Below are 15,448 nucleotides of genomic sequence, written 5' to 3'. Positions count from 1 at the left end.
AAAATAGTAACAAAATAAAATAACAATAACGAGGCTATATACAAAGGGTATCTGTATCGAGTCAATGTGCAGGGGTACGGGTTTGTCAAGGTAATGTCCATGTAAGCAGAGGTAAAATATAGAATACAATAAGGGGTCAATGCAAATATTTGATTAACTGTTCAGCAGTCTTATTGCTTGAGGGTAGAAGCTGTTAAGGATCCTTTGGACCCAGACTTGGCACTCCGGTATCGCTTGCCGTGCGATAGAACAGTCAATAACGTGGGTGGCTGGAGCCAATTTTTAAGGTCTTCCTCTGACACCGCCTGGAATAGAGGTCCTGGATGGCAGGACGCTTGGCTCCAGTATTGTACTGGGCCGTACGCACTACCCTCTGTAGCGCACTTCCTTCTGTAGCACCTTGCGGTTGGATGCCGATACCACTGCTTGCCATACCAAGCAGTGAGGCAACCAGTCAGGATACTCTCAATGGTGCAGCTGTAGAACTTTTTGAGGATCTGAGGAACCATGCCAAATCTTTACAGCTGTCTTAGGGGGAATAAGTGTTGTCATAACAGCTTACCACTGTTTTCAATGGCTAGTACTATAATTATAAGTCCAAGTCCTCCCAAATTGTAGTTCCTAGGGATTCCACTAGATGTCAACAGTCTTTAGAAAGAGTTTCAGGCTGGTTTTTAGAGAAATTACACAGAAATTGTAGTTTTTCTAGGTGGTTCCCATTTTGGCTGTAGTGTTTCCAAGCACGTGGAGGAAAGCGTGTTCTTTCTTATTTATCTGCTGTAATGAACAAACTACTCTAAACTATTCTCCATCTCAACTTTTATAATTTATTTGCATATTAGGATACCTAAAGTTTGATTATGTTTGGAAAAGTTTATTAGTAATGTTTGGGATTCATTTTGTATGCATTTTGATGGAGGGAAAATGGATGGATTATTGACTGAAGCGTGTCAGCTAAACTGAGATTTTATGGACATAAAGAAGGACTTTATCGAACATAAGGACCATTTGTGATGTAACTGGGACCTTTTGGAGTGCCAACAGAAGAAGATCATCAAAGGTAAGGCATTTTTTATATTGCTATTTCTGACTTTCGTGTCGCGCTTGCCTGGTTGAAATATGTTTTTTATGTGTTGGTATGCGGGGCGCTGTCCTCAGATAATCGCATGGTTTACTTTCGCCGTAAAGCCTTTTTGAAATCTGTCACCGCGGCTGGATTAACAACAAGTTAAGCTTTATTTTGATGAATTACACTTATGATTTTATGAGTTAAATATTTATAGTAATTTAATTTGAATTTGGTGCTCTGCAATTTCACCGTATGTTGTCGAGATGTCCCGCTAGCGGCACACATATCCCAAACAGGTTTTAACTGACTTGCCTAGTTAAATAAACATTTGGAAGTAAAAACAAACAGAAACGCAAAGCTTTAGAAAAACCTCTCTGTTCTTTGTGGTTAAATCTGTGTTTGAAATTCACTGCTCAACTGTGTGGGTTACAGAGATGAGGTAGTCATAAAGAAAATGTGTTAAACACTATTATTGTACACAGAGTGAGTCCATGCAACTGATTATATGACATGTTAAGCACATTTTTACTCTTGCCATAACAAAGGAGTTGAATACCTATTGACTCAAGACATTTCAGATTTTAATTTTTAATTCATTTGTAAGAATTTCTGAAAACATAATTCTACTTTGACATGGGGTATTTTGTGTAGGCCAGTGAAAAAACAAATCTGTATTTAATTCATTTTCAATTCAGGCTCTAACACAAAACAATGTGGAAAATAATATTTTCTGAAGGCATCCATATTTTCTGTCAAAATTGCATAAGCTCATTAAATTTGGTTGGGATGGACAGCAATATTCAAGCATTGTCTCAGATTTTTTCAACAGATTTAAGTCAGGACTGAGACTAGACCACTCAGGAACACTCAACACCTCCTGAATAGCCGATTTAGTGTGCTTTGCATAAAAATGTGTGTAACTGTCCCAGTGAAAAATTATACTCTATCCTAGGGTTAGGTTTTCAGAAGACTGGGGTGTGTTTTCCCCTAACGTTTTAGCTGGTCTTTGCTCCTTTCATATTTATTTTGATCATAACAAACTCCCCAGTCCTGCCGGTGACAAACACCCATAACATGATGCTGTTTTGTCACATAAACTGAATTTAGGCAAAACTTAGACTCCAGCAACCAGGAACTTGTGGAGTGATTTCTGCATATTTCACCTTTAATTTGGAAAAATTTGAGTGACTGTCTTTCACTTTGAAAATGTGGAGATTTGTAATTTAAAATGATAAGGCAGCAAAATGTGGAAAAATAAGTTACATAGCACCGCTCTGAAACACCACTCCGAAACAAGACCGATGACAATGCTTTGCAGTTGTTCATTTTCATAAATAAATGTATACCTTGGTAATTTAGCAGATGCTCTAATCCAGAGTGACAGTGCATTCAACTAATGTAGATAAACAACAACATGTCGCAGTTATAGCAAGGAAGACGTTTCTGTAACCTTTACTGAGAATGTTGTTGCTGTTTGGCCACCTACTTGCACATTTATTTTTGTGTTTTAAATACAACATATATGTATTTTAATTCATTACAATACTTTGCAATAGTATCTTCTATTTTATTGCGATACATTTATCTTTAGGGTATTTTGTAAGAGTAACTAGTGATGTATCGCCTTCCCTGGTTGTCATCAGTGTCATCTCATAGCTGCAGTTACTCAGCAGAGTTTTTTGGATTGTTTGCGGAATGGGTGTCACAAGGAGGAATATGTACACAACAGCAGGAACTATGTACTGTAAGTGCTACTGTCTCTGCTTGATCACATGAGTATGATCCTGACAGCAAATGACTGAGGATCACTTCCTATTTCCTTTCCTTTCTGAATGTATTTACACAATGAAAGGCGGTGGTTGTGAATTATTTAGGTCCTTCCATAGTAGATACACTTACGTAGTTGAGCTATTGTAGCCTAACAGTGATGTAAATATTCTCACCCAACAGTCAGCCCAATACGGCTCCCCTCCTCTGCCTAATATAGACAGTGCCTCATGCTGGAATGTTGTCTTAGCGATAGGACTCCTCATTGTTTTGTTTTCCATGGCATGAGCCTGTCACTATTACTCTACTGTGATTGTCTCCCCTGGGGTCCTGTGCTTTCACTACAATAACACTGCATTAACGCTTTGCTTTTCCACCAGCCTGATTTAACAGGATGACTGGACAGACTGATGCCCTCCAGACCTGGTTTCAAACACTATTTGAAATCATGCAAATACTTTGAGCATTTGCTTTAGCCCACCTGGAGTGTCCTGTGGGTAGGGGTTGCACTTTTGGCACTGTCTATTGGTTCTTTTGCAACAGGCAAACTAAATCAATCCCAGAATTTCTTTTTTTTTAATGATTTCAAATAGTATTTGAACCCAGGTCTGCTGCTCTCAAACAGAAAGTTAAAAGCTATTCCCACTGAGTCACACTCCCCAGCAATGCTGAATTAACAGGGCTTTTAAAGCCAGAGATTTTGGCAGTGTATTTCCACGAAGGTATGTTCCTATACCATTGTTTGGCACAACATTCATTTGGAGACTTGAACTGTATAGCAAAGAAGAATGTTTGGGTGTTCGTTATTAAAGAGGCAGTGTTTCACAGGTCTGTTGTGACTGGAATTACCAGCTAAATCATGCTGCCCTACCTGTGAATCTCACAATTTGCATCAGAGATACTAGGCATTTGCATTAGACATTTGCAATAGACAAGCTAACCTCATAGACATACCGGGTCCAGAGTGTGCACCATAGAGATTATACTATACGTTTCTAGGATCAAGGTAGTCTGCTACTGTGTGTCTCTTATACTCTTTCCTGACCTGCTCTTGGCTACTCTTACTACACTTTCAGTCCTCTATTAAAGAAGGATGTCCAACGGGCTGCAGGCTTCTGTTTCTCACTATCTACTGTAGTTTAACTCCAGTGGTTCTAGGGAGGCGGGGCCTTATGGTCCACACAGTCCATGTTCATTACAGCACCGTTTCTGTTCAATTGAACATTCCATAACGTAAAAACATGCTGAACACAGCCCTGGTTATACTGGGACTGAACGCTGCCCGGCCTTATCATACTGGTGAATGATGCATTCAATTTGATGCAACCAAGCCAGGGTTACTATTGTCCCAGGGAGGTTTAGATTTAGAATGGAATGAATGTCATTTCATTGCTCCACCCCCACCGCTGACCCATTGGTGGCCTCCCTTCCAGGCAGATTGCTCAAGAGGGTCTTTAAAAATGGATGTCTATCCACGTCCTGAGGACGTCAGGAAATTCCTTCAAAACCGGCCACTAAGGGCAATAGTAAGTGCTATTCCCATCAAGTAAGCTTGGGTTTTGCTAGCGCTCTCTAGACTGGGGTGGCAGATGAGTATAATCCCATGACTCTGGATCTGAAGGTTGCATGTTTGAGCCCAATGGTGGACACTTGTTTTTTATTTATTTTTTAAACCCTATCCCAAACCTTAACCCTTGCCTTAACTATTCGGAATGAGTGTCCAAGCTTGATGTTTTAACCCTATCCAAAACCTTTACCTTATACAGTTGATGTTTGCAGAAACAGAACAATACTGAGCCAGGAGTCAACCCAGGTTGTCAAAACCACTTTAAATTGAACGTTTGGAGCAACTTTGATATTTGACGATGGGAAAAGGTCTAATTCTGCAGTGAGACTGTGAGAGCTGGTTGCTTTCCTGAAACAGCATCACTTAACATGCAGCTAAGTTTAAAAAGGCCATCCGCATGGTTCAGCCTCCTGCGCTGATGCCCTGATCTCACACACTAAAAATACAAACCCAGAAAAACACAAACAGGTTTCAGCCTATCAGTCCCCTTATGAAAGTCCTCCCGATAATAGTTCTGTTCTAAACGTCCTTTGGAAAAGTGCTCCCTTGCCGCCCCTCTGAGCACTCCCAGTAGGCCTCAGCCTAGAACGTTAGTGGAACGTTATAGGGGCCTATATTTATACTCCAGCCCTGTGCACCACATCACAAGGGTCTGTTCTGAACCACTACATACTATATGTCTGAGGGAGCAAACAGACTCCCTATCCCAATCACTTAGAGGATTACATGTTTTTACTGGTCTTCCAGTGGGAACATATGAGGTCATTAGTCCATTAGTTCAAATTAAAAATTCATCCACATTGTTTTGCTCAACATCAACACACTGCATTCACATGGGGACCATATTAGAAATAGTCTCTCTTTATCTATTTGATTCAAAGCCAGTTTATGCAGTACTGGGATTATAAGAATTAAACTAGACACATAAACGATTTGGTATTCAGATGAATCTCGACATGTAATCATAACACAACCAGAATGTTATCCGTGAAATTTCATCAAAATGCATTTAAATCTGAGGGCATCTGGAAACAGTGACAGCATTCCGTTTAGAGAGATGCTGCCCAACCCAGTTGAGATCCCTGATGAGAAGTGAGCCGGGCAGGGCAGGTATCAAAGCATCATCTGACCGGTAAGCTGAGTCATGTGGTCTGATATTAAGTCAGTGTTGCCAGCCCTGAGCAGGGTGCTGTGGAGAGAGCCAGGGAGGCATTTGAGGCCTTACTGGATTTGTTTGATTGGGGCCTGCCAGTACCTGCGTGGGTCTGAGACCTGAGACCTGATACCGTGTTACATTTGGAGAGAGAGAGGAGAGATGGACGCCGGCACAGAACCTAAAACCAGTGCTCTCGGGTGACGGCAGTCACGGCACGCAGGGGCTTGGATTTCAGCGTTCCATCCGTCAGTCAGTGTGTGTGACAGTGTGACAGCAACCTGGGGTGACTGGGACTACACACACACATTGGGGAAAGGAGTTGGACAGTCTCACACGCACGCACACATGCACACACATGCATACACACAAACACACACCACACACTGCCTTAGACTAAGCCTTGCCACACCCTTCACCCCTCCACCCCAAAACATGTCACACGCTTGTCAGGTAAGAATAGACAGGAGCAGAACCAAGATGTCCGACTTGTTCTCTAAACACTGTTAAGCTCCAGTGAAAACACACTCATGTCTGTTACCTCTCAGGCTGCTATGTTTTTATTCCTCTCTCTCCGTGCCGTAGCTTCAGACTGGTGTTTCCTGCTTGGCTATATGACAGACTGACTATCAAACTGCTTGCTTGCCTACTACACACACACACTCGCACACGCACGCTCACGTACGCACGCACGCACACACACACACACACACACGCATGCACGCACACACACACACACACACACACACACACACACACACACACACACACACACACACACACACACACACACACACACACACACACACACACACACACACACACACACACACACACACACACACATTGTAAGGAACTCAATCTACCCTCATGAATTGTGGAAGGGGTCTGCCATTGAGGAGGGCTGTCACACCTGGAAGGAGAACAGGAGAGGAAGTGAGCTGGTAAAATTGATGACACTGTCAGAGCTCCCCTGCTGAGCAGATGGCGTGGCCCTGCAGGGAAAATCAGAGGACCGCTCCAGGCTCTTCTGATGTCATCGAGTGCATCCCAAATGGCACCCTATTCCCTATGTAGTGCCCTACTTTTGACCCGGTAGGTGGTCTTTTAGGATTATGTTTAGTAGTCTACACTGAGAGACAGTTTACACATTTTTATAGACAGTATTTGCCTTGATTAGCAAATTGTTTTACATTAAACTTGACAGGTTGTGTCTTGCATCAGTATTATCCATGTAACATCACTTACATATTGGCATCAGAAACAACTCACTCATATGAAGTAAGATACTATGAGACCTTGTTCTGTAAACAGAGAGACCAAAATTTCCCTGTGGTTTGTTTTCTCATTAAGCTGTAACTATTAGTGTTTGGTCTGCCCGTTAGCAACAGCTCGGCTACATTGTGAAATGACTTTGATTGGATAAGTGGGTGATGATATTTGGTGACCACAGTCCTCTGGCACGGTTGTGTGGTGTTTTTATCTGCTGTTCTACTGCAAGGTTTTGTGAGAACCCTTATTGAGAGACATATGAGGAATGTTCTAAATCTTGTCCTCGGATTTCTGTGGTCTCCATTGTTAAGTCATTGTTAAGTGGTCTCCTGAGTCAGTTCGGTTTCATATAAGTACAGTATCCATAAGTCCTATGTTTCTTCATGATGCTAAACAGACCAGCTATGACTTCTGTAAGGCAATCAAAGAGGCTAAACAACAGTACAGGGATAAAGTGGAGTCACAATTCAACATGGGACACAATGTGGCAGGGACTTCAGTCAATCATAGTTCATGAAGGGAAAACCAGCCATGTCATGCTCAGCTAAGCTGAACACCTTCTTTGCCCGCTTTGAGGAGAATGACACCGAGCCACTGACGCATCCCCTGCTTCTCACGAGGACTGTGGTTTCTCGATCTCCATGGCCGATGTGAGTAAGCCTTTCATGCGAGTCAACCCTCGGAAGGAGGGTGGCCAAGACGGCATTCCAAGCCGCGTCCTCGGAGCATGCACAGACCAGCTGGCTGGAGTGTTTATGGATGTATTTAATATATCATTAAACCAGTCTGTTGTCCCCACTTGCTTCAAGATATCCACCATTGTTCCAGAACCCAAGCAAGCGAAGAAAAGTGAGCTAAATGACTATCGCCCGGTAGCACTCACTTCTGTTACAATGACGTTCTTTGAGAGGCTAATCAAGGACCATATCAGCTCCACCTTACCAGACACCCTCGACCAACTACAATTTGCATACAGCCCCAACAGATCCACAGATGACTCAATAACCACTGCACTGTACACCTCCCTATCCCACCTGGACCTACAGTACCAGTCAAAAGTTTGGACACACTTACTCATTCCAAGGTTTTTTCTTTATTTTTATTATTTTCTATATTGTTGAATAATAGCGAAGTCATCACAATGATGAAATAACATATGGAATCATGTACTAACCAAAATAGTGTTTAATAAATCAACATATATTTTATATTTGTGATTCTTCAAAGTAGCCACCCTTTGCCTTGATGACAGCTTTTGATTATTTGAATACTTTTTTGGTTACTACATGATCCCATACATGTTATTTCATCATTTTGATGTTTTGTAGCTGGCTATAGTAGCTGGAAACAGCATGGATAGCCTTCATTTCTCAGAACAAGAATAGACTGACATGTTTCAGAAGAAAGTCTTTGCTTCTGGCCATTTTGAGCCTGTAATCGAACCCACAAAGGTTGATGCTCCAGATACTCAACTAGTCTAAAGAAGGCCGATTTTATTGCTTCTTTAATCAAACAACAGTTTTCAGCTGTGCTAACATACAGTAATTGCAAAATGGTTTTCTAATGATCAATTAGCCTTGTAAAATTATAAAATTGGATTAGCTAACACAGTGTGCCATTGGAACACAGGAGCGATGGTTGCTGATAGTGGGCCTCTGTACGCCTATGTAGATTATCCATAAAAAATCTGCCGTTTCCAGCTACAATAGTCATTTATATTATTAACAATGTCTACACTGTATTTCTATTCAATTTTATGTTATTTTAATGGGCTTTTTTGATGCTTTTCTTTAGAAACAAGGTCATTTCTAAGTGACCCCAAACTTTTGAACGGTAGTGTATATGTATGTATGTATGTATGTATGTATGTATGTATGTATGTATGTATGTATGTATGTATGTATGTATCTATCATCTGCAAATCTGTGTACTAGACTAATACACTTTGAATTAAAAACATTTTTTTAACACAAAAGAGACATGAGTATTGTGTGATACACTATGGTAGGTGTGTGTCTGCGTGACTTTATGGTGTTTAATGTGTGGTTGCATGTTATATTAGTGTGTCTGTCTCCCTGTGTGGTTGTTGTCTGAGGGAAAAAGCCTTGGAGGCTCAAAGTATGTGGTTCTATTATATAAAGAGCGGAACCAAATGGGCACTCAGTTCTACATCAGATCAGAGGAAGTACAAAGCAGAGCAGAAAGACATTCTCTAGTGCTTTGTTTATACTGTAAGGTCCCGAGTCAGCACTCCAGCTTCATATCAGTCACACCATTCTTCACGTCTTACGAGAAAGAGTAATAGTACTTTGACTTAAGATGTTAGACTAAAGTGATACATTTGATGTGATTCTATAACTACCTTAAAGATGTCCTTACTTCCATGTATTGTGTGTTTGGTGCTGGCCTTAGTAGACTGTAGTAGAACCCTTACTCCACTGTTAAATATTTCATTACCTCTTTAACATGACAGTAATGGTAAGTGTTAATGGGTGGTGGCCCGGACTGAGGAAAACTGTTAATCAACTACAGGTCTTGTTACCTGCCTGGTCTCTCAGGTGTGCAAATCGTTATCCTCCTACTTCCTTCCTTCTCAGGAAGATGACATCACTCACACCCTAACTTTTCCCGATCCATCCCTGGAGTCAGACAACCAGACACTGAGATACATGTAACTGCCAAAATAAAGGATGCACCAACATAAAGCGTCTAAGGGTGCTGGGCCACCACGATCCACAAGAACAGCTTCAATGCACCTTGGCACAGATTCAAAAAGTGTCTGGAACTCTATTGGAGGGATGCGACACCATTCTTCCATGAGAAATTCCATCATTTGGTGTTTTGTTGATGGTGGTGGAAAACGCTGTCTCCAGAATCTCCCATAAATGTTCAATTGGATTGAGATCTGGGGCTGTTGTGGTGACCGTATTACCGCTACAATTCCACATGACCGTTTCGTCACGGTAATTAAGCTTCTCCAAGCTCTGATGCTGCTGGTCATTAGCAGCATACCATACTTGCTAACTGCCTGGTACTCAGCACTCCATTGTCTCTCTAATCACTTTTATATCAATGCAAATGTACATCTTATCCTATCCTAGGTATTCAAATGTGTCAAAAATCTAATCAAACACTTCATGAGAGCACATGAGCTCATGTAGCGCAACATGTCTATAGGCTACAGAATTGCAGGAGAAAACAGTGATGGCCGCTAATAAAATTGTTAACAGTTTTAAGCGTATTTATGGATGGAATACACATTTGGTATTAAGGCACATGAAAATTCACATGTTCCAGAAGGCATTTCTGTCTAAAAACGCATTTTGATAAAAAAATGTATGTTTATGTTCAAATGCCTCTCCTGTGAAGTAGTTATGTGTGACATAAGTCTAGTTTCCTGAAACGAGACACATAAAAGCTTTTCTACATTGCAATGGACATGGTGTAACCTTTGGTAGATAGGGTCCTGGCCGGCTTCAGCTGCAGGACAGCAAAGCCATGTCAGCTCTGCTCATGATTTTTCACAGGGAAGTGAAATGATAGACTACAATTATTTTGCTCATGATCATTCACGGGGCGCAAATGATATCAGGGCCCTAACTACGTATGAGGACAACAAGGTCTGGCCCTCGTAAATGTTTTCTAATTTGAGAAAAATCATAATAATAATTTTGTACACAATAAAGAAAATAAATTACCTCACTTAAACTGAAAGCTGTGTTATGGCCCTGAATGGCATATCAGTTCCTTGAATTTTCTTTCGGGGTGCCATTTCATTTTCTTCCGTTTCTAGCTAACGTTAACACCAATCCAAGCAGTGGAGCCAGTAGTAAAGCAAAAGTTTAGTGTTTAAAACCATTCATCTTGGGGCGATGGGGGAGCAGGTCTGCAAAATGATATCATGTCATGTCATTTTATAAAATGGTCAGATATTTTTTAATACAGACTAGCTCAAAAATAAGTGATGATAATTTTCTGTAAAAAAAGGCAATTAATTTTGAAATTATTGCAGAGGACGTCTTACATCAACATTTTTACAACTAACTAAGATGTTTCGTGCAGTGTTTCTCAAGTGAAAATTTGCATGAAAACTAGTCGCCTCTCATTAAATGACAACAAACACTTCATCAAAAGAATCCGGTCCATAGTTCCCACTCCTTCTAGGAGTAGTACTGTTGAGAAATATCTGATGATGGCACAACAATTTAAGTCAATAAGTCATTGTTTAAGTCCAAGTATGATATAAACTCAGCAAAAAAGACACATCCCTTTTTCAGGACTCAGTATTTCAAAGATAATTTGTAAATTCAAATAACTTCACAGATCTTCCTTATAAAGGGATTAAACACTGTTTCCCATGCTTGTTCAATGAGCCATGAACAATTAAGAACACGCACCTGTGGAATGATTGTTAAGACACTAACAGCTTACAGACGGTAGGCAATTAAGGTCACATTTATGAAAATTTAGGACACTAAAGAGGTCTTTCTACTGACTCTGAAAAACACCAAAAGAAAGATGCCCAGGGTCCCTGTTCATCTGCGTGAACGGGTCTTAAGCATGCTGCAAGGAGGCATGAGGACTGCAGATGTGGCCAGGGCAATAAATTGCAATGTCCGTACTGAGAGACAGTGCTACCGAGAGACAGGACGGACAGCTGATCGTCCTCGCAGTGGCAGACCACGTGTAACAACACCTGCACAGGATCGGTACATATGAACATGACACCTGCGGGACAGGTACAGGATGGCAACAACAAGTGCCCGAGTTACACCAGCAACGCACAATCCCTCCATCAGTGCTCAGACAATAGGCTGAAAGAGGCTGGACTGAGGGCTTGTAGGCCTGTTGTAAGGCAGGTCCAAACCAGACATCACTGGCAACAATGTTGCCAAAGGGCACAAACCCACCGTTGCTGGACCAGACAGGACTGGCAAAAAGTGATATTCACTGACGAGTCGCGGTTTTGTCTCACCAGGGACGATGGTTGGATTCGCGTTTATCGTCGAAGAAATAAGCATTACACCGAGGCCTGTACTCTGGAGCGGGATCGATTTGGAGGTGGAGGGTCCGTCATGGTCTGGGGCGGTGTGTCACAGTATCATCAGACTGAGCTTGTTGTCATTGCAGGCAATCTCAGCGTTACAGGGAAGACATCCTCCTTCCTCATGTGGTACCCTTCCTGCAGGCTCATCCTCACATGACCCTCCAGCATGACAATGCCACCAGCCATACTGCTCGTTCTGTGCATGATTTCCTGCAAGACAGGATCTCAATCCCATTGAGCACGTCTGGGACCTGTTGGATCGGAGGATGAGGGCTAGGGCCATTCCCCCAGACATGTCTGGGAACTTGCAAGTGCCTTGGTGGAAGAGTGGGGTAACATCTCACAGCAAGAACTGGCAAATCTGGTACAGTCCATGAGGAGGAGATGCACTGCAGTACTTAATGCAGCTAGTGGCCACACCAGATACTGACTGTTACTTTAGTTTGACCCCCCTTGTTCAGAGACACCTTAATAAATTTCTGTTAGTCACATGTCTGTGGAACTTGTTCAGTTCACATCTCAGTTGTTGAATCTTGTTATGTTCATACAAATATTTACACATGTTAAGTTTGCTGAAAATAAATGCAGTTGACAGTGAGAGAATGTGTCTTTTTTGATGAGTATATTTTGGCTTGGAGTGACAAATCCGAACTACCGCTTCTTGCAAATCTGTGTGAATGTATATTACATACAAATTCTTTTCAGCTTACGTTTCATGAGCCAAACAGCTTTGTGTCCATTTGGACACCTGAGCTATGGAGCAAATTAAAACAAGGGTCGCAAAGTTATGTCATTGCACCTCAACTTTGTATAAGATATAAGATTAGCAGCTAATTAAAATGTCATTTTTAGGGTTAATGCAGGTGAATATATTGGTTAAAGTCACATGGTCCTAGAAAGATTTACACAGTTATCAAAACATCACGCCAGGGTAAGCCTAAACATAACAGCCCTTATTTTAAGTGTTTCTAAAATCCCCTATGGGAAAAATAAATGGTGGAAAAACGATTGGAACAGCTAGGTTTTAAATCAAATCAAATCAAATGTATTTGTCAAATACACATGGTTAGCAGATGTTAATGTGAGTGTAGTGAAATGCTTGTGCTTCTAGTTCCGACAATGCAGTAATAACCAACAAGTAATCTAACTAACAATTCCTAAACTACTGTCTTATACACAGTATAAGGGGATAAAGAATATGTACATAAGGATATATGAATGAGTGATGGTACAGAGCAGCATAGGCAAGATACAGTAGATGGTATCGAGTACAGTATATACATATAAGATGAGTATGTAAACAAAGTGGCATAGTTAAAGTGGCTAGTGATACATGTATTACATAAGGATGCAGTCAATGATATAGAGTACAGTATATACGTATGCATATGAGATGAATAATGTAGGGTAAGTAATATTATATAAGGTAGCATTGTTTAAAGTGGCTAGTGATATATTTACATCATTCCCATCAATTCCCATTATTAAAGTGGCTGGAGTTGAGTCAGTGTCAGTGTGTTGGCAGCGGCCACTCAATGTTAGTGGTGGCTGTTTAACAGTCTGATGGCCTTGAGATAGAAGCTGTGTTTCAGTCTCTCGGTCCCAGCTTTGATGCACCTGTACTGACCTCGCCTTCTGGATGATAGCGGGGTGAACAGGCAGTGGCTCGGTGGTTGATGTCCTTGATGATCTTTATGGCCTTCCTGTAACATCGGGTGGTGTAGGTGTCCTGGAGGGCAGGTAGTTTGCCCCCGGTGATGCGTTGTGCAGACCTCACTACCCTCTGGAGAGCCTTACGGTTGAGGGCGGACAAGTTGCCGTACCAGGCGGTGATACAGCCCACCAGGATGCTCTCGATTGTGCATCTGTAGAAGTTTGTGAGTGCTTTTGGTGACAAGCCGAATTTCTTCAGCCTCCTGAGGTTGAAGAGGCGCTGCTGCGCCTTCTTCACGATGCTGTCTGTGTGAGTGGACCAATTCAGTTTGTCTGTGATGTGTATGCCGAGGAACTTAAAACTTGCTACCCTCTCCACTACTGTTCCATCGATGTGGATAGGGGTGTTCCCTCTGCTGTTTCCTGAAGTCCACAATCATCTCCTTAGTTTTGTTGACGTTGAGTGTGAGGTTATTTTCCTGACACCACACTCCGAGGGCCCTCAACTCCTCCCTGTAGGCTGTCTCGTCGTTGTTGGTAATCAAGCCTACCACTGTTGTGTCGTCCGCAAACTTGATGATTGAGTTGGAGGCGTGCGTGGCCACGCAGTCGTGGGTGAACAGGGAGTACAGGAGAGGGCTCAGAACGCACCCTTGTGGGGACCCAGTGTTGAGGATCAGAGGGGAGGAGATGTTACCTACCCTCACCACCTGGGGCGGCCCGTCAGGAAGTCCAGTACCCAGTTGCACAGGGGGGGTCGAGACCCAGGGTCTCGAGCTTGATGACGAGCTTGGAGGGTACAATGGTGTTGAATGCCGAGCTGTAGTCGATGAACAGCATTCTCACATAGGTATTCCTCTTGTCCAGATGGGTTAGGGGCAGTGTGCAGTGTGGTTGAGATTGCATCGTCTGTGGACCTATTTGGGCGGTAAGTAAATTGGACTGGGTCTAGGGTGTCAGGTAGGGTGGAGGTGATATGGTCCTTGACTAGTCTCTCAAAGCACTTCATGATGACGGAAGTGAGTGCTACGGGCGGTAGTCGTTTAGCTCAGTTACCTTAGCTTTCTTGGGAACAGGAACAATGGTGGCCCTCTTGAAGCATGTGGGAACAGCAGACTGGTATAGGGATTGATTGAATATGTCCATAAACACACCGGCCAGCTGGTCTGCGCATGCTCTGAGGGCGCGGCTGGGGATGCCGTCTGGGCCTGCAGCCTTGCGAGGGTTAACACGTTTAAATGTCTTACTCACCTCAGCTGCAGTGAAGGAGAGACCGCATGTTTTCGTTGCAGGCCGTGTCAGTGGCACTGTATTGTCCTCAAAGCGGGCAAAAAGTGATTTAGTCTGCCTGGGAGCAAGACATCCTGGTCCGTGACTGGGCTGGATTTCTTCCTGTAGTCCGTGATTGACTGTAGACCCTGCCACATGCCTCTTGTGTCTTAGCCGTTGAATTGAGATTCTACTTTGTCTCTGTACTGACGCTTAGCTTATTTGATAGCCTTGCGGAGGGAATAGCTGCACTGTTTGTATTCGGTCATGTTACCAGACACCTTGCCCTGATTAAAAGCAGTGGTTCGCGCTTTCAGTTTCACGCGAATGCTGCCATCAATCCACGGTTTCTGGTTAGGGAATGTTTTAATCGTTGCTATGGGAACAACATCTTCAAAGCACGTTCTAATGAACTCGCACACCGAATCAGCGTGTTCGTCAATGTTGTTATCTGACACAATACGAAACATATCCCAGTCCACGTGATGGAAGCAGTCTTGGAGTGTGGAGTCAGCTTGGTCGGACCAGTGTTGGACAGACCTCAGCGTGGGAGCCTCTAGTTTTAGTTTCTGTCTGTAGGCAGGGATCAGCCAAATGGAGTCGTGGTCAGCTTTTCCGAAAGGGGGCGGGGCAGGGCCGTATATGCGTCGC

This window comes from Oncorhynchus keta, chromosome 24, assembly GCF_023373465.1.
Source record: "Oncorhynchus keta strain PuntledgeMale-10-30-2019 chromosome 24, Oket_V2, whole genome shotgun sequence".
In the NCBI taxonomy this organism is placed as follows: Eukaryota; Metazoa; Chordata; class Actinopteri; order Salmoniformes; family Salmonidae; genus Oncorhynchus; species Oncorhynchus keta.
The sequence above is the reverse complement of the archived record's forward strand: the minus strand, read 5'-3'. Positions refer to the sequence as shown.